This window comes from Misgurnus anguillicaudatus, chromosome 20 (assembly GCF_027580225.2).
Source record: "Misgurnus anguillicaudatus chromosome 20, ASM2758022v2, whole genome shotgun sequence".
In the NCBI taxonomy this organism is placed as follows: Eukaryota; Metazoa; Chordata; class Actinopteri; order Cypriniformes; family Cobitidae; genus Misgurnus; species Misgurnus anguillicaudatus.
This window is the reverse complement of record NC_073356.2, coordinates 7,369,805-7,388,739: the sequence shown is the minus strand read 5'-3', so window position 1 is coordinate 7,388,739 and position 18,935 is coordinate 7,369,805. Positions and strand designations below refer to the sequence as shown.

Below are 18,935 nucleotides of genomic sequence, written 5' to 3'. Positions count from 1 at the left end.
TGGTCCGAGCTGGTTGAAAACGTTGGTTGGGTGCGGGTTGTTTGTACATTGACCCGTGCATCACTGGTATTTCTTTAACCACAGTGATAATGGGTCTCATTTACTAAGCATGCGTACGCACAAATTTGTGCGTGAAATGTGCGTATGGATGTGTTATGAATTAGTGTAAAGTTTTTGTGAGACGGTTAAAGGTGCGTATAGATCATAGACTGTAAAAAACATAGACGTAGTGTCCGTGACGTCAGCCATAGGTTTGTGAAGAGCTTTTTTGAAGGCAATAGTAGGCAGTGCCTGCCGTCACCATCTTGGCAGCATGTCAATGTGCATCACTTGCGGATAACTGGAAATGGGTAAAGAGGCGGGACAAGGCTGAGGTGACTGGTTGCTAAAACCATTCCCACCTAGCTAGATAGTATAGTGACAGCACTGGCAGTTTAACCATCACAAGGCTTAATATAATTTTAAAGGATTAGGGAAAAAAAAATGCACTCCCCGCTCACAGTTGACATGAAGGGAAAATTAGCTGTACAGGCCAAAAACACTTTTTGCACCAGGCTGTAAACATTTTAAGATGGGGTTTTATGGAAATTGACTCTCTTTTGGAGCCTAGCGGCCAGGTAATGAATTGCAGTTTAAGACACTTAAGTGGCTTCTTCAGAGAGATCGGAAGGTTGCCCCTCTGTATAATACAAAATAAAAGGTACGCAATTATTTGTGAATCTGACACTATAAATGTGCATTTACCCCCGCCAGCTAATACTGTAGATTACAATTCTCTCACATGTTTGCCAAGGCGCTCTCCACAAAGGCCGTTTCCACAAAAGGTAATAATTTGCTGAATAATTATAACAATTCTGGATTAAAACGAAATTAAATGAAAGCTTTTAATAAGTTCTCTACTATGCCTTTGTAAATATCTATAACCCACATAGCAGACGGACTTGGGCCGAATGTGGCCTCATGATGGTACTGCTGGTATGCTGCCGGCACTGGCATGCAACATGTCAGCCAAGTATGGGCCAGGTGTGGCAATGACGGCACTGGATGATGGCAGACAACATTTGGGCCAGCTGGTGGAGGTATATGGCACGGATCAGTGGAATGATTTTAAGCCACATTTGAAATACAGTGATTTATAAGAAATAATTATTAGAATTGAAGTTTTTTTGGCTTTCTAAATCTTTACAGAAAAGAGATATATGTTTGAGTTATGTTGTGACTTAAAACACTCCAGAATAACTTAAAACTTATATTTTCAGTGTTGTCACCCATTGCCTAAAATGTAAAGAAATGTACTCATTTTATGTAGCAGCTTCTTCATGTTATAAACTGTGTTTCCTTTCCTTTTTGTGTTTGCTGTTTCTTGATTATTCAAAGTAATTAATAAAACAATTCAAGTAATTTCTAGTCATAATAAATAAAATGTCTTATTTGATAAAATGTTAGTTTTGTATTAAAAGAAGCTTATATATTGGGACAATATTTTTGTCATGAAAGGTACATACTCAGAACATATCTCATTAAGTACCTAAATGAAAAGTACATCTTGAAGGTCTAAGCTATGTTTCATTATATTTAGACATTTTGCGTTGAGACTTTTATCCAAAACAACTTGAGGAAGAAAACAAGAAGCAATTGTCTATCTTACTGTCTATTTTGAAGTATATCTTTATGCTTTTAATCGCTTTATTATTTGGCTTTTGCTTCATAACAAATATTAATTTGCATCTTTTCTTTTCTTTTATATAACAGTGGGCTGCTGTAATGTTTACGTCTATGGAAAGAGGAGCTGAGAAGAAAAGAGAGACTTCTTGTTGAGGACAATCCTGAATAGGAACACTTTCTCATACACAAACACATTATTAATATTGTTGAATTGTTTGTTTTATTTTTATTAATTGTATTATTTTATTTAATTACTTCAATCAATTTGAAAATACCTAAGTTAGATTCATGCTAATACTTTAACAGGAACTTGTATATTTGTTTAAAGCTGGCTGTAGAGTTGGATTCAGATTTTAAGGTTGGTTAAATGCTGGTTTTAATATGGTCAACCTATGGCTAAGAATTGGTACCGACCTGTTCTGGCCCGGGCCGGTTATGGGCTATTAACTAGCTGAGACTTTGGCCAGTTGTGATCCTTATCTGTAATTCTTTGTTATGTGGGCTGAGGAAAAACTGCTGGGCCGGAACAAAATTGCTATGTGGAAAGAATTTATTGGGGCGGTCTTTTTTATAGCCATGCATGAAAGCACACTGCTTGGGTATTCTGTGCATTAGACGTGCCAATTTCTCTGTCTTGTCAATTTCTGTTTTTGCCATAGAAACAAGTCAAGACTTTTTACTTACGCCTACCCGTGACTAGACGTAAGATTTAGTCTCAGACGTGTGCAATGCCTGGATGGTGAAACAGGTGTCAATTCTACAAACAGGGTGCTGCAAACTCTACTACACACATTTAAATGCAGTGAATAGAACTGATTGCTATGACATTGGGGCAGGGCAGAGTGCACTGTGGGTAATGTAGTTTAAGGCAGGGGTAATGAGTGTGGCGATGATAGGAGCGCTGCTTGGGTACTTCCCTGTCATTAATCACATGGACACCGTTATTAAAGTGGTAATGTCTGACAAACACAGCACTCAATCACATGCAGCAGGGCAACAGATTGCTGGCAACACAGTTCTAGATAGAAACCCACAAACACAAATACTATACCACCATTAACACAAACACACACACACTTCAGCATTGTGTGCTTTGTCTAAGTGGCAGGTGAAGTCATTTAGATTTAGTGTTTTTTTTTCTTTGAATTCCTCAACATGAGCCAAAGTAACAGTGAAGCATCTGCTTGCGATAGTAAACGACCAGATCATGTCTGTCCTCTCTAAGCTGGGCTTCACAGGAACTGCTTTTTTATAGTCTACCTCCATCCTTTAAGGTCTCCTGGAATGGGGTGCCACAGGGCTCAATGCTTGATACCCTCCATTTCTTAATATACTCAGTCTAGCTGGGGGCAGTCATAAAGGCAAATGGCTTCTTATACCAATGCAATACAGATGACCCACAACTTTGACCACAGCTTCGAGCACTAAACTTGGTTTGGTCTTCAATCAGCTGAAGGGGCCCAATGTCACAGTCCTCTTACTCCTCTACATCAACATATTCTTTCAGATACCTCAGCCACCCTGTGGGAGAAAGCGTGGCACCTGGTGCTTCTTTCAGATTTAAGCTATGTTTACATGACAACCTGTAGTGAAAAACTGAATGTTTATGACAAATTTCACGTAAATACGACAACACTGTCAAAAAATCAGTTTACATTGATTTGCGAAGACGACTAAATATGCTGCATTTAGTACGCCAAGCCAGTAAATGGCCATGTTACTTTGTAAAAAAACACTACATGCCTGCACACATACGCATTTGTCCACAGAGCGATAAGATGGCAAAAGCTTCGGACAGTTTTTATTTGGATAGACGATGATGTAGGTTTCTTTCTACATGTGACCCTGTAAAGCAGTAAAATTTTGCAAATGTTTTTTGAGAAGCGTTAATAAACTCAGTATCTTCAGCAGCACAAACACAGTCCTATAGGCCACCATTATTGTTTTGGTTATACTCATGCAAGCCTAAATTAATATAAGCACATAACAGCAGTGTTATCACAGATTCATGTTTATTAAGTTTACGTGAACACATGATGAGCCACACACGAACACACATTTTGAATTTGTGCCCCTCGGAAAAGAAGTCACCGGCCGCCACTGCTCAAAGGTTTTGTTTAACATTTAACATTTTGCTCAATTGAACAGTAGGCAGTATCACTTTATTTATGCATTTATTTTAATGATACACCTACTCATCCTTAACTCTTTCCTAGCCATTGATGAGTTATCTAGTCAATTAAGAGAAAACATTTTCATGCCAACGGGGGCGGAGTGGTCCCTTGTGGTCAAAAAATATATAAAATAATAGGGTCGAACGTGCTTATAAACAGGAAGTAATAAATGGATTAATGTGTGCATCTTTAATAACTGTATGAATACATTTCCTTTAAATAAATTTTTTTGTCATATAAAGTTTTGAGAGATAATATTTTTTCACTGTTATTGTTATTTAGACTTGTTAGTGCGGTTAAAAGTGTGTTTGGCGCCATTACCTCAGAGTTTATTTCAGTAATATTGCTGTTTTTCCGGAAATAATAATACAATTTACATGTCAATCCTGCTTCCTTGTCTGTTTATTAATTTCATTATGCTGTTATGTTAAGTTATGTAAGTGACCATAGGTTAAGAGACTTTTATTTTGAAATTACGCAGGACATGGTTAAGATACAGGAAGAGAGATCGCAGTGCCCGGAAAACCCTTGTTAAATGAGCCACATTTCTCTCTTGCGTAAATATACACTGCGTGTATAACAGTATACAAAGTCAACATGTTTGCACTGTTTACCTTGAGCTTATGTACACATTTTCGTTTCGGTTTACATTTTGAACGTATATGTTCGTGTTAAGGCTGTTTGTGAACTACCTGCAAGGGGCTAACGGACAGCTACATAAACTGCTAGTTTGCACCCTTTGGAAAGTGGAGCGAGGTATGAAATCTTTAAGTATAATGTTCAGTTATCCAAGTGAATTTTTGTAATGTAAAGTGTTAAATGATGTTTACAATGTTTCTTGGGTTATGAGTTTGTCAACACGAGTCACCAACTTATTAATTAATGTGAACATTGACTGTATTGTAGCCTATTGCATTTGCACACGAGAATATTCTTCATTTATCATTTGAGTATTCAGTTAATATTCGCACAAAACTATGCAATTTATTTGTATTTTTTATTTACTTGCCTTTATATGTATTATACTTTAGTTTCACAGTGCTGGAACATTATTTATTGCACCCGTTTTCGAGACTCCTCTTCATTTTCGACTCCAAGGGCTGCTACAAGTTATATGTGGATATTTATTGCCATGAGACGTTCATTGTCGTTATATGAATACTCTTGTCTAATATTCAAATCATATTCAGAATAATATGTGCATCTTTGAATAAATAAGAATACAGCTTTGGCATACATTTGTGTCATAAAGTTTTGAGAAAATAATAATGTTGTGAGGATATTTATTGCCATGTGAGACGTTTATTGCTGTTAAATACTTATATAATATGGAAATCATATACATAGTAGGAAATATATAATGTGGTATACTGCAAAGTTACGATGCTTATTATTGATGATATATGTGGAGATAAATAAACCTTTGCAAATCTGCTGATTTGATCCATTCATGTCCTGACCACCAGGCTAGAGATTTTAAACATCCTTAATCCACACTTACTATCATATCATATCTAAAGTAGATTGTTTTGTGAAAAAAAAGGATGCTTTGATATATTGTTTATGCGATCATAACGGAGCACACAATCATTTTATACACAGTCAACAGCTGCAGCGCACTCGGATCTGACCGCATACATACTGCAATAAACCAATGTTCGGCTGCGTTTTACATCAAAGGCCGACAGGCTATGCCATTTGGGGAGGGACCGCTCACTGATCCTCGTATGTTTGTAAATCCTGGACATGGTTGGATCTGCCGAACGGTGGTGCACTTTTATATACTGTCTTGAGCAGAGAGTCTGCACAAAATGATCAGCGGGAAGCGCCCGCACATCAGGCCGCCAGACAATGTTGCTAATATAACTCGCAATGTATAACTATTATCAGACCGCTACTGCGTGCCAATGACGCTTTCCTGATGAGTTTTTACGGTAATCTGTAATTCTGCAACTATCAACTTGATGTCGCTCTTACTCAATTTATAAATAACTGAAGCAGAAACTAATTTTACAACAGTTAAAACTCCGTGTATGTTTTGATAATCGTTCTGAATCTGATCTCTAACAAAATTTCTTTACAAAAATGCCATTATTTCAACTTCTTGCTTAAATTTGGTACACTGTAAAAAAGTTCTGTAGAAATTACTGTATTATTACTGGCAACTAGCTGCAGGTAACTTACTGTAGGTCTTACATTTATGTTATTTGCAGTTTGTTCAAAGTTAAATGAACATGAAACATGTTCAGTCTTTATCTTCTACAGTAAGTTACTGGCAACCAGCTGCATAATTACAGCAATTTTTAACAGTGTATTTTTGAAGAAACCTACCCATATTTAACCTACCCAGGGGCAGTTGTAGCCTACTGGTTAGAGAGTCTGGCTTGAAACCCGAGAGTTGCTGGTTTGAGTCTCATGGCGGGCAGATTACAACTGTGGTGCCCTTGAGCAAGGCACTTTACCCTTATTACTCCCCGGGCACTGGGATAGCTGCGTGTGTGTGTTCATGACTTGCAGTGCGTGAAAATCACAAAAAATTTTTTAAAAAAGCTGGTGGGAAATGAGTTAAACACAATATTAGAATATAAAGAACAGATTCCTTATGTAAAATTCCAAACACTTTTTGCGTTTTTATATTAAATTTATTTGGTCACTTGCATGTCAGAAAACACAACCTGTTAAAGAAAGTTTCTAGAGAGCATGATCCTGAGGGTCACACATTGACTGTCAGGTTAGTATGCATGAGCGCTCATATGGAACAGAGCGAGCTTTAAAAAGCACTGATGATAAAAGGAGCTCCTCACAGGTCCATCTGACAGTATGCAGATGAGGGTTTGAATGAATATCAGCGTCTGTGCTGCACTATGACAGTCACAAATCAAAGAGTCATTCACTTTAAAAACTGAACCTTTGAAGTAAAAGGGCCATTCAGCACCTTTCAATGACTTGCATTGTGTTTGTGTTGGGTTATAATTAGTTGTGTTTTATGGGCTGCTCAGATCAGCAGGTTCAGCGTAATGTAGTCTGACTGAATAATAACATTTAAAGCCTGTGTGGTATGGACGTCTTCAAGAATTTCACGGCCAAACATCATCCCACCCTTAGGAAAGGTTAAACAGACTGAGAATACGGCTCAAATTATTTGAACTTAAAGTGAGTTCATATACTTTCTTACTGCACATTCCTGGTCTTTTTATGTACAATATTGTAATGAAAATATAACAAACCTTTGAAATTACTTTTGTGGGGAGTATTGATTCGTGTTATAAAGTAATAGCTCAATTATAGGCTTCTCATTTTCCAGTTGGATGAATGTTTTAATATATGTGACGTGATTTGGGGGATTTTAAATATCTTGTTTTTACATAATGATATACTGTAGAGCCGGGGTACCCAAACTCGGTCCTAATACAACACACCTGCAGCAGACATAGAGTACATTGCATTGCAAATAAAACTGTTAAATTACAATAATTGTGAGTTTTGCTGCTTTTTCAGTTGAGGTAAAACGAGTCAAAGCTATTATTGCAAAGATTAATTCACATGAATATTATACAAATATTTTTTATTTATTCAAAGATTTAATTTACATGATGCATTAATTTACTTGAACTAACCATGAACAATACTTCTACAGCATTTATTAATCTTAGTTCATGGCAATTTATAAAATCAAGCGTTGCAACTGTTAACATAAAATAATGCACCATAAATGAACATGATTAACTGTACTGACATTAACTAAATCTAACAATAATTAATACATAATAAAAACAACATTATTGATTGTTTGATTGTTTGTTTATGTTAATGCATTTGCTAATGTTTACAACCTTATTGTAAAGTGTTACCGAAAGGTTTTTCTATTTCTATTACTTGTCAAATTAATATCCTATTTTAAATTAAAAGATTGGAGTTTGTTTCAAAAATCTCGGCCAAATAAGATGTTAAAAGCCACCATCAAGTTTTTCAAGAAATACACCTTGAAATACTGTAGTAACAATAATGCCCAGACTAGACCTTACAAACACCTCCAACATCCAATCTCATCTCTGCTCGCACCCGGCACTCTGTATTTTACAGAACTGATTAATTTCTTTGGCCTCCTCTTCCTCCGTGTGCATGTACAAGCCTGTCTCCTCTCAACTGACTTTTTTTCACAGACTTTTTTGGAGGCCATTTTCAGGCCCTGACAGGTGGCAGAAGATAGAAGGGAGGTCAGAGCAACAAGATCGCCAAACCAACTTTGACACTTCAAACATCTCTAACAATTTATTTACTATTTCAATGATATTTATAAAGTCAACTAAATTAGTTCACATCATTATAAACTGTTATTAATATAGTATTGTTGTGGTATGTGATAAATGTAATAATCTATTATTTTACTGCTTACTTGCTTGCTTGCTTGACTGCCCGCTTGCCTATTTTTAAGCTGGTTCCTGCAGTTTGGCTAGTTTCTAAACCATATTCATCCTCTGTTAATGTTTAGCAGTGCTATGTTACTGTGTCAGAGGAGAATGGATTCTCTCGGTTGAGTTTAGGTTTTCTCCTTACATAAACACCAGTGAAGTTTTGGTTCTTTGCCATTAGCCTCTTTCACACAGTTATTTCGGCGAATTACTAATTTACCAGAATGACTTTACTAGTAAATACAAAAATGTGCTGTTCACACAAGCAGTGACGTTCCGTCTTTTTACCAGATATCAAGATATCATTCACACATCAGTAACAAAATACCGGTAAACTTAGTGAGAAAGCAGAAGTTACCTCTAAACTGCTGCACGGTGAGCACAGTGTTGTATTTGTAAACAATGGTGAGTTCTAACTTTATATCCACGGTCCGCTGTTTTCACTTCTGTGGCAAATGCAGGGCCGGCGTCAAGGGGGGGGCATTCGCAGGCAGTGCCCCCCCAAACAGGTTGGTGTGCCCCCCCTACAAAGTTTTTTATTACTTTAATAGATAGCAAGAATAATTAAAATAAATTAAACATCGTATGTTTCATGGCGTGTGATGTAATCAAATGAGGAAAATATAGTTGATATATGTTTTCTTTAATTAAAATAGACCAGTTTCTCTGATTGGATGTATTGCCGCGTCTCACCCGTTTTACGTCTTTAGCATATTTGTGACTTGATACTAGCAACGTTTTTTTTTTAGCGGCATTTTATGGATTGTGTAAAATATGGATATTAGAACATTTAGAACGAACCAGCACCGCCTGCTTCATCTTCATGCAAACACAGACGGGCTCAAACTCAGAGATTAGAGGTCGAGGTGGAATTTACAAATCTACAGGACACTGTTTTAAGGAAGTTTAATGTTCTTACACGCCGTCTTCAGCTATTTTAAAGGCAAGTTAGCGTTGTTTTAAATTACGTAAGCTTAAATGTGAAGTGTGGCTATAGACCGTTAACAGCATTACGACGTGATTATGGTAAAGCAGCTTTTTTAAAGCTAGGACGCGGTGTGCGCTGCGCTATGAAACGCATTCATTTCAATGGCTTGCGCCTCCCGAGGGCGGTTTGTTGTTGCGTCGAGCCAAGCGCGAGCGCAGCGGAGCTCAGCTTGCGCTCACGCCGCGGTCGAAGTTCAATAGTTTTGCGCATAGTTTGTGGTCTTTTGCACTTTATACGGGAAATGAGCTGACAGTCTGTACTAGTTGTATGAGTGTGTGCTTGCTGTATTTGTTGTTTTAATGTCTTGTTTTTGCAGGTTATTGTTGCTATTGCGTGCCCCCCTGTTGGAAGCCGAGTGCCCCCCTGTTAGTTATGGTCTGGCGCCGGCTCTGGGCAAATGTCAACAGTCGTGCAGTCGCTTGTGACAAAAAAAAGTGCATTAGGTGACTTCAAACACATTAGGCTTCACAGAGGGTGTGCTTAGGACGTGGGCTATTCGGCAAATAGACAGTAAGCTGTTTTAAACAACTTTGGTGAAGAAATGTGGAGGTTAACTTTAGGTGTGCTCGACTTTAAGCAGTGTGTGTGTGGAAACGTCTGTAAACGTCCGTGGGTAAACGTGTCATCTGTATCAAAATGTTATAATTGGTCAAAAGCAGTTGTGTTCTGACGTCGTCCATTCTAATGCAGGTAATCCTTGTTCTCCATTCACACATAGCGCTTACTAGGAAATTACTGGTTATCTTACAACCTCTCTTACTGGTAAATTGTCAGGACTGCTTTACCAGACAGGTTCTGTTCACACATAATCAGTTAATTGCAATTTACCAGTAAAGACTGGATTCGTGAAAGGGACTATTATCATTGCATATTTTTTTAATTTAAACAAAACTCTTCACTGATGTTTCTCCGTGGCATTTATCAAACAAAGACGTAAATTTGGTATGTTTTGTATGTTTAAGTATTTGGGTAAATAATGCTATTTAGCTCAATATACTGTATAATAAGTAAATTTTTTTTTTTGGGGGGGGGTACTTTTTGCATTTATTTTTAATACAGGGAGGACGTATTTTTGTAGGCAAAACCCTGAAGCAAATTAGCATTTTAGCACTTCCGGTTCCATCGTGGTTTTGGTTAAACTCTTTTAATTAGATCTTGGGTTAAAGGCAGGTTTAAGTCTAAAAAGTCTAAAAACACGTTTTTCCAAATTTGTTTAAACTGTCTTTATATACCAATACATAAGTAAAATGTAAGTACTCAGAAAAAGAGAGTATAAAAATCGAGTGTCTGTAGACCTCTCACGACTGTTTTAAACACAGCTCATTATTTCCATTCACTCCACCCCCTCCCTTCTGGGTTTCTTCTAAAGCCACGCCCCCAAAACACAAAGAACGCGCTGGAAGAAGCGTTTACCTGAGACGAGCAGAGAGGAAGGAGCGCGGTGCATGTAGTAATCATGTCCGAATCACATGTAATAATACACCTAACTTTATAACTATGAATATAAACAAAAATGATGGCTTTTAGTACTCACTATTAAGCTAGCATATCGATACTGGTAAAGTTTAAAATATATTTTGCTTGATTTGGTAACAAACGGGCTAGTTATATTTATAAGACAAAGCTAAAAACAGATTGCATTGATACAAGTTTTTTCATTACTATCAGTTACACTGTGATGAAGGTGAATTTCGTGGAAGATTCATAACATAAAACTGTGTTTTGCATGTAAGAGTTTCCGTGATGAAAGCATTGTTGACTCTGATGAGGACTACACTCCGGAGACAATACTGCTACCGCATCGTCGACTCGAGGAAAAGCCACGCGATATTTACTCCCTTTTGATTTCTTTGTTTATTCCTTTTTTGCCTTCGCTGACTGCATATGCAGGTACTGTGAGTTCTGAATGCTCTTTCTCTGCCATACTTTTGCTCTTCCTAGAGTGCCTCGTTCAAATCAATCGGGTGTGCGCAGATCCTGTAGCAACAGGGGTGGTGCCATGGTCGCGAGAGAGAGTGACAGTCGCGCAAGTCAATCATTTTTTTGTCCCGAATGGAAATAATTAGCCGTGTTTAAAACAGTCGTGAGAGGCCCACAGACACTCGAGTTTTATACTCTCTTTTTCAGAGTACTTACATTTTACTTATGTTTTGGTATATAAAGACAGTTTAAACACTTTTTGAAAAAAGTATTTTAAGTCCTGCCTATTCTACCTTTAACATAAGCCCAAAATATATTCTAGTTTTATTCTACGACATAAAACACACCAGTAATACCCTCACTGGTGACTTTTTAATAGTTTGAATCGTCTTTAAAAGTGCGGTTGCTAACAAGTTGCTACATGGTACACCAGACTTTGTCAGGGACTTTTAACGTCATCACGCAGATCTCAAAAACAATGCAACATGGGCACAATTAAATTCCCCAAAACTATTTATCCACAGAGTATTTCCTTATCAGGATGTAAAATGTGTTTAATAAAGTTTTAAAGAGCTGTCGGAAGCTTGGTGGTGATGACGCTAATGTCGAGAGGCCGTGATTTAGTTCATTTGTAGCCTAAGGTTAGCTTTATATTGCTAGTAAACGCATTTAGACTTCAAACCAACTCATATGAAGGCCCTATGAGAGAACACAAAAGAAAAGAGCGTGTAAGAAACACAAGAGAGCAGGAGACTAGAGAGAGAGAGAGAGAAAGAGAGAGAGGGGTGGAGATTCAAATGGAGTTGAAAATTGTCAGTGCAGAAATATTTTCCATAAATATATGAGCGCTGATAAGGCCTCATCTTTCTCCCATGTGCCCTGGCCAAGGACGAGAGAACATATATTAGAAGATTAGGAGCAGTGCTGCATTTCCATCATCCCGCTGAGAGCGAGACCCACGGCCACAGCGCACCATCTTATCATAGTCACAGCGGAGGCAAGTTTCAACTTCATTTTCTTCCAATGTTTCAAACTCTACCATCAATAAGGTCTGCCACTGTTGCTCACTGTGCTTTGTTTTACAAGGGCAACATCATTAGTTTGTGTTGGTATTTGTTGGTAAAAATAAATAGATACTAGACTCTCAACAATAAAATGCATTTACATGTTTATATATTTAACTGATTGATTATGTTTAATTTCGGTGTATTGATTCTCCTGTGGACATTTGTAACACCAGATCAAATTTTGTGTCTCAACAATTGGTCAAACTGCACCATAGATTTCCCGTGAGATCATGTTGCAGTTAAACGACTGTAGAAAAAAATGGATGTTTGCAAACAGGTTTTTCTAACACTCCCACTCATCTGGTCGGACAAACAAAAGTGATATAAATAATTTGCCTACCTTATGCAATGAATTATAATGAATCGTCAGATTAATCTATTATGAAAATGTTTATTTAATGCAGTACTATACTTTGGTGCAAGAGATATACATATATTTATGAATCTTGTTGAAAGTTTGATAGCTCATAGTGTGAATTTACTGTTACCTTAATGTAACAGTAATGATGTGAGACATTATGTGCTGCTTCATGTCCGCAGGACCCTTACTCTGAACACCAAAGCAGACTAAACAATTGGTCGAATTTATCACCACTGGTCTGAGCGGTCAATGTAAATCTTGAGAGCCCGGTAATTGAAACATGCAGAAAAAGTTTTTACTTTACCAGGAGCAAATTTCAAGCAGAACAAAGCAACTGAAAAGACCAATTCACCTTCAAAGGGACATGTCATGAAAATCTGACTTTTCCCACGTTAATAAGGCTGAAACGATTAATCGCGATTCATACTAATAATACCTATCTGATATTGATTATGATTATCTCAAGGCAATATTATGAACAGCTCTTTCATGTATTTTATGCTCTTTAGGAAGTCCTTATCAAATTAAAATGCCTAAGTTTGAGTCGTTTATAACATGCATTTAAAAAAGCAACATCGGCAAACCTAATCATTATAAATATTATTATTATCATGTAAATACCTGAAAAGGATTGAATAACAGCAATATAAATTTCCTGAAACTGTGTGTGTAAATGGCACTTCTTCTGCAGTACACATTGAGTTTCTGCACGAGAGTGCCATCTGGCTTTTTGATGTAGCGTCCTATCACCGTAATTCATTAAGAAGCAAGCAGAATCGCAAGATTTATCATTCCAGCCCTAATGTTAAAGTGCTATAATCGGGTCCCCAGTGCTTCTATCAACCTCGAAAACATAAAAAAGAACAACACAGTAATTTCGTTTTGGTTAACAATTTTCTGCAAGCATATACAAAAGTAGGTCATTCAGATTAAGCTCCCCATGTGATGTAGAAAGGGGATCTTATCGGGGATCTCACAGCACCGGCATTTAGTGCAGAAAGAGAGAGAGAGAGAGAGAGAGAGAGAGGGAGGGAGGGAGGGAGAGAGAGAATAATTGACAGCACAGAGTTTAAATTTTAACAAATCAACATTATGGTGATCAGTGTTTGCTTGACTCTTGTTTTTTAAGTATTTTTTAAGCTAAATTTCTTTATTTTTATCCAACAGTGTTCATCCTCTGTTAATAAACATGCATTAATGTTTTTAAACTGGTTCAAACTCTATGGCAAAACAATGCTACTGACTGCGTGAGACCCTCATGTGGTTGTGTTTGCTCAAGCACAAGCTCTTGAAACAGCTCATGCGCATTTACAGGGACACACCCAAAAATTGAAAATTTTTACTCACATCTATAACATGGCAACATGCTATATGCTAGTTTAATTATATATGGGTATTTTGAGCTAAAACATTACATTCAAACACTGGGGGCAATTTTAACACTAGAAGCAACTCTCTGACCCTAAAGAAAAAGGCTCAAATAAGTTTGTGTGGACTGCGTATGGAAAATAAAAGCATTGCGCTTGCAGTTGATCCGTGGCCACGACCCACGGTTCGGCTCGCATGTGATTCATTCGATTCGCGGATTGACATAGCGAAACTTTATAATTTGCACGTGTTTCAAAGGCTTAACATTCACGTGCGTGCGGTTGAATGTGTCTGGTCCAGATCGTGATCATCCCTACACCTTTCAAGAAGCAGAACACTTGTGTAGACTATAGAGAGAATTGCACTACTGTCCTTCACACTGTAGTCCATTAAAATACATTTGGCGAAGAGAACACTAAAAACTACAAAGTTATGCTGCGCCCACCGTCTGTGTGCGCGACAGGTCCTTAAAGGGATAGTTCACTTTAAAATGAAAATTCTGTCATCATTTACTCATCCTTATGTTGTTCTAAACCTGTATGAATTTCTTTTTTCTGATGAACACAAAAGAAGATATTTTGAAAAATTATGGTAAACACACAGCAGTAAGTGACCATAGACTTCCATAGTAGGAATAAAAAAATATGATGGAATTTAATGGGTACCATCAACTGTGTGCTTACCATCATTTATCAAAACATTTTCTTAGTCATTTATCACTATACTTCCAAAATATTTTTTTTTCCTACTATGCAAGTCTATGGTCACTTACTGCTGTGTGTTTACCATCATTTCTCACAAAATCTTCTTTTTTGTTCATCAGAAAAAATAAATTCATACAGGTTTCGAACAACATGAGGATGAGTAAATGATGACAGAATTTTCATTTTAAAGTGAACTATCCCTTTAAAGGCGGAGTCCACGATGTTTGAAAAACGCGTTGGAAAAGGAGACGGGCCGACTACCAAAACACACTTATAGCCAATCAAATCAAATCAAATGCCGGGTTGCGTATGTGTGGGGCGGGTCTATCAACAGAAGGTCCAGAATCTATTGGGGTAGGGGCGTGTTTGTTTGGGTGATTTCAAATATCAACATTGGCTTTCAAACATCGTGGACTCCGCCTTTAATAGTGCACACACAGAGAGACGCGTTTCAAAAAAACAAGTGAACATAAAATCTTTCTGTTCTTGACAGGACACATACAAACAAAATGATCTCCACAGTATTCTTTTTCCAATAAAAAGATTTGTTTGAGTCTTAAGTGAATTATAGAGTCAGAAACCAGCCTGTGCTTATTTGGTCTTTGGTCTCTGAGACAGTAACCTCAATTAACCTACTTAAGTCTGTGTCATTAATGTTAATCAAACAACCCAAGTCAAAGAGAAAATCACTTCTGTAGCTCTAAAAAATAATAATAATTATATTTAATTTATACAATAAAGACAGTGTTATTATTCATTTGATTCGATTTCTGTACCTAATGCTAATTTTAGACCTATCGAAAAAAATTACCCCTATTTATTTTAATACTGTGACTTGACTTGAAACTTATCAGGACTCGACTTGACTTGTTAGGGTGAACCCTTGACTTGACTTGCTTGATTTGTCTGAGATGTGACTTGAGACTTGACTCGAGACTTGATGGTTAAAGGGATACTTCACCGATTTAGCATTCAGCTTTGTATCTGTAGAAACCCGGCAGTATTACTGAATGACCATGTTTCCCTCCATCATTTCCCCCTGAGAGGAGAGATATCTGCATTTTGGTTCTGCAAAAAAGTCCTCCGATGATGCAAAAATCGTCATATTACATCATCGGAGGACTTTTTTGCAGAACCAAAATGCAGATATCTCTCCTCTCAGGGGGAAATGAGGGAGGGAAACATGGTCATTCAGTAATACTGCCGGGTTTCTACAGATACAAAGCTGAATGCTAAATCGGTGAAGTATCCCTTTAAGACTTGAGACTTGCTTGGACTTGACCGTGTGTGACTAGTCCCCACCTCTGCGATAAACCACTAAACCTTATTGCAATGGCTGCTGCTGCCACGAAACCCTGGCATAAACTGTATGTGTGTGATGGATCTACACTGTCCAAAAAAAATTCAAAAATGTTCCCAAGCATTGGGACAGTACCTTTTAATAGGCTCCTAATATATACCACTTAGGTACAGATATGCATTTGGTACCAATACTGTATGTGCACTTGAAGTACTAATATGCACTCGTTCACACCAAAATGTATGTGAACCCTTTAGATGCAAAGGTGTCCTTTTTAAAAAGAGTACTGATCCTGATAGCATATAAAGTGCAACAGAGATGACATACAGTATTTTTGTAGGCCAAGTTAGCAGGAGAATGGTTCCCTTGCAAAAAAAGTCCATTCATTTCCCCACAGACTTTTGGAATAGGGCAAACAATAAGCTTTGTGTTTTGTCCAACAAGTTAATCTTCACAGATGAACACAAGCTTTATGAATTTATATTTCTAGTAAATGCATTTACACTTGTTATTTGGAAGCAGCATTAATTGAATTCTGTACCTGACCCACTTGACATAAAGACTGTGACCCGAACCACAACGTAATTAGAAACCTTTAATGGTCCTCAGACAGAGAGAGAACACACATACGCACAAGACCGTTTACAAATAGCTGCCTATCAGTGTTCACGCCCGTTGCATTAAATACCATCAGTTTAGTCGTCGAGTACAAGCCCGCATGCAGGACTCTGATGCCAGTCATTAGGACACAACCTTGAATAGTATTTGAAGGGTAGCAGCAGGTCACAAATAAAAACACTTTCATTCATTTTTTGCTGAACAAATAGGAACTATTCAATAGCTTCTATGTGTTTGAACTGAGCCTTAATTGGTATTTTCCTTTGAACCCTATCTTCTTTTTCCTCTGCTCTCTGGGGTTCGAACCCTTCAGGCTTTCTGCCTGTGTTCTGTAGAGGCCATGCAGATTTTGGCATTTATGGAGCTGCAGGCTGAACGGCTGAATGGGAGGTGAATGAAAATGAGAGGCGGGTGAAGGTGGTGAGACCTGGCAAACAATCACAGCTCTCTTTCTAAGATGTTTCGGAACAGGATTTCCATCAAAGCTCAGAGCACAATGGACAAAACTGTCACATCTGGGCAGAGACGCAGCGAGTGTCTCAGAGGAAAATGCTGATTAAGGATCAGCCGTCAGCTGTTCACACAATTTTGTTCTGTGGGATGAGAAATTCATTTACTTTGCTTTGAAAATCAAGGGTTTGGTTGAGTTTGTATAACCCAATACATCAATCATTTCTGTAGGCAACATCATTTGAGCTGAGTTACAATTTTTATCATTAATAAATAAACTTTATTCATTTTACAAATTCTTACTTTTTCTATAACAAGTTATTATGGTAATATTAATATGAAGATGAAAGGGAAAGTGTGTATTTTAGGTGCTGTGATAGGTCATTATCTACGTTTTTTGTTTGAATAGTTTCTTCAGTTTGAGAAAGTAACCCTACTGAAAAATCCAGCTAAAACCAGCATAGGTTGGTGAGCTGGTTTTAGCTGGTCTCCAGCTTGGTTTTAGCTGGTTTTGCTGGTGTAGGAAGCTGGTTTTGCTGGTGTAGCAAGCTGGTCTAGCTGTGTTTCGGTCACTTTTTAAGCAGGTCCAGCTGGCCCACCAGCATAACCAGCTCTGTCAGGCTGGGAGGACCAGTGTAAACCACCTTAAACCAGCTAAAACCAGCTAATGCTGGTCTTAGCTGCATTTTTCAGTAGGGAAAATTAGAGCACAAGTACTATATGTACTAGAGGAGTTCATAAAAATGCCATGTATTTTTTTTAAACATAGAAAATAGTTGTTTAAAGAAATTCTACATGTTGCAGTATGTTTCAAAGTATGTTTTTTTTTTTTTGCACATTGTTGAAAACAATTAGAAGCTCATATGCTGTATCCACACAAATAAATAAAACTTATGTCTGAGCTTGTTAATGCTTAAACTCATCCTTTCTTTTATGTGGAGGCGTCACAATGGAAGAAAAAAGTTTTTTTAGAGAAACATTGTTTTTAGATTCATTAATAGTAGCTGATTATTCTCCACTTAACATTGCCGTATTTATCTGCATCATTTCTCAGGATCTCAATGAGACTGTCCATTTTATAGTACAGGCTACACAAGTCAAAATAATGACTATTAATGTTTCAAAATAAATTTACATTGCAGTTTTGTGCAGTGCAGTCAAATTAAAACCTTTAAAGATTTAAAGCATGAGTGAAAACACATAGAAAAATTGGTAATGTGAGCAGTTCTTAAAGAGCACCTATTTCATTGCTAAAAAAACTTTATTTTGTGTATTTAGTATAATACAATGTGTTCACGTGGTTTATGCTTCAAAAAACACATTATTTTCCACGTACCATACATTTTTGTCGACCTGATCTCACGAATTTCCGTGGCATAGTCACGGAATTTTTTGCTCATTTTTCCGTGACATTCTCACGGATCTCCGCATATTTCCGTGGCCCTGCCACGGACTTTCTTTTCCGTGGCATTCTCACAGATTGGTTACTCAACTGTTTTGTCCTATTTTCTTACCATTTTCGCTTCGGTTTAGGGTTAGATTTACATAAAATGACATCCCTAACCAAACCCAACTCTAACCCCAATGCCAGGTGACAATTGATTAAAGTTTAGAAAATATAAAAGAATACATCAGAAAAAATTGTATAAACCAATACTTACAGTGACAAAGTAATGCAAGCACCAAATCTAACCCTAAACCGAAGCGACAATGGTTTGAAAATAGGAAAAAGCAGTTGAGTAACCAATCCGTGAGAATACCACGGAAAAGAAAGTCCGTGGCAGGGCCACGGAAATATGCGGAGATCCGTGAGAATGTCACGGAAAAATGAGCAAAAAATTCCGTGACTATCCCACGGAACTTTGTGAGATCATGTTGTTTTTGTAGCTCCAGATATCCTGCCTTCTT

General features: G+C 37.4%; 1 protein-coding gene across 6 annotated transcripts in view; it reads right to left on the bottom strand.

Moving 5' to 3' along the window:
- ptprua (protein tyrosine phosphatase receptor type Ua) overlaps positions 1 to 18,935 on the bottom strand; it is a 322,971-nt gene that overhangs the window by 174,466 nt on the left and 129,570 nt on the right. The gene's annotated exons all lie outside the window — the stretch shown is intronic.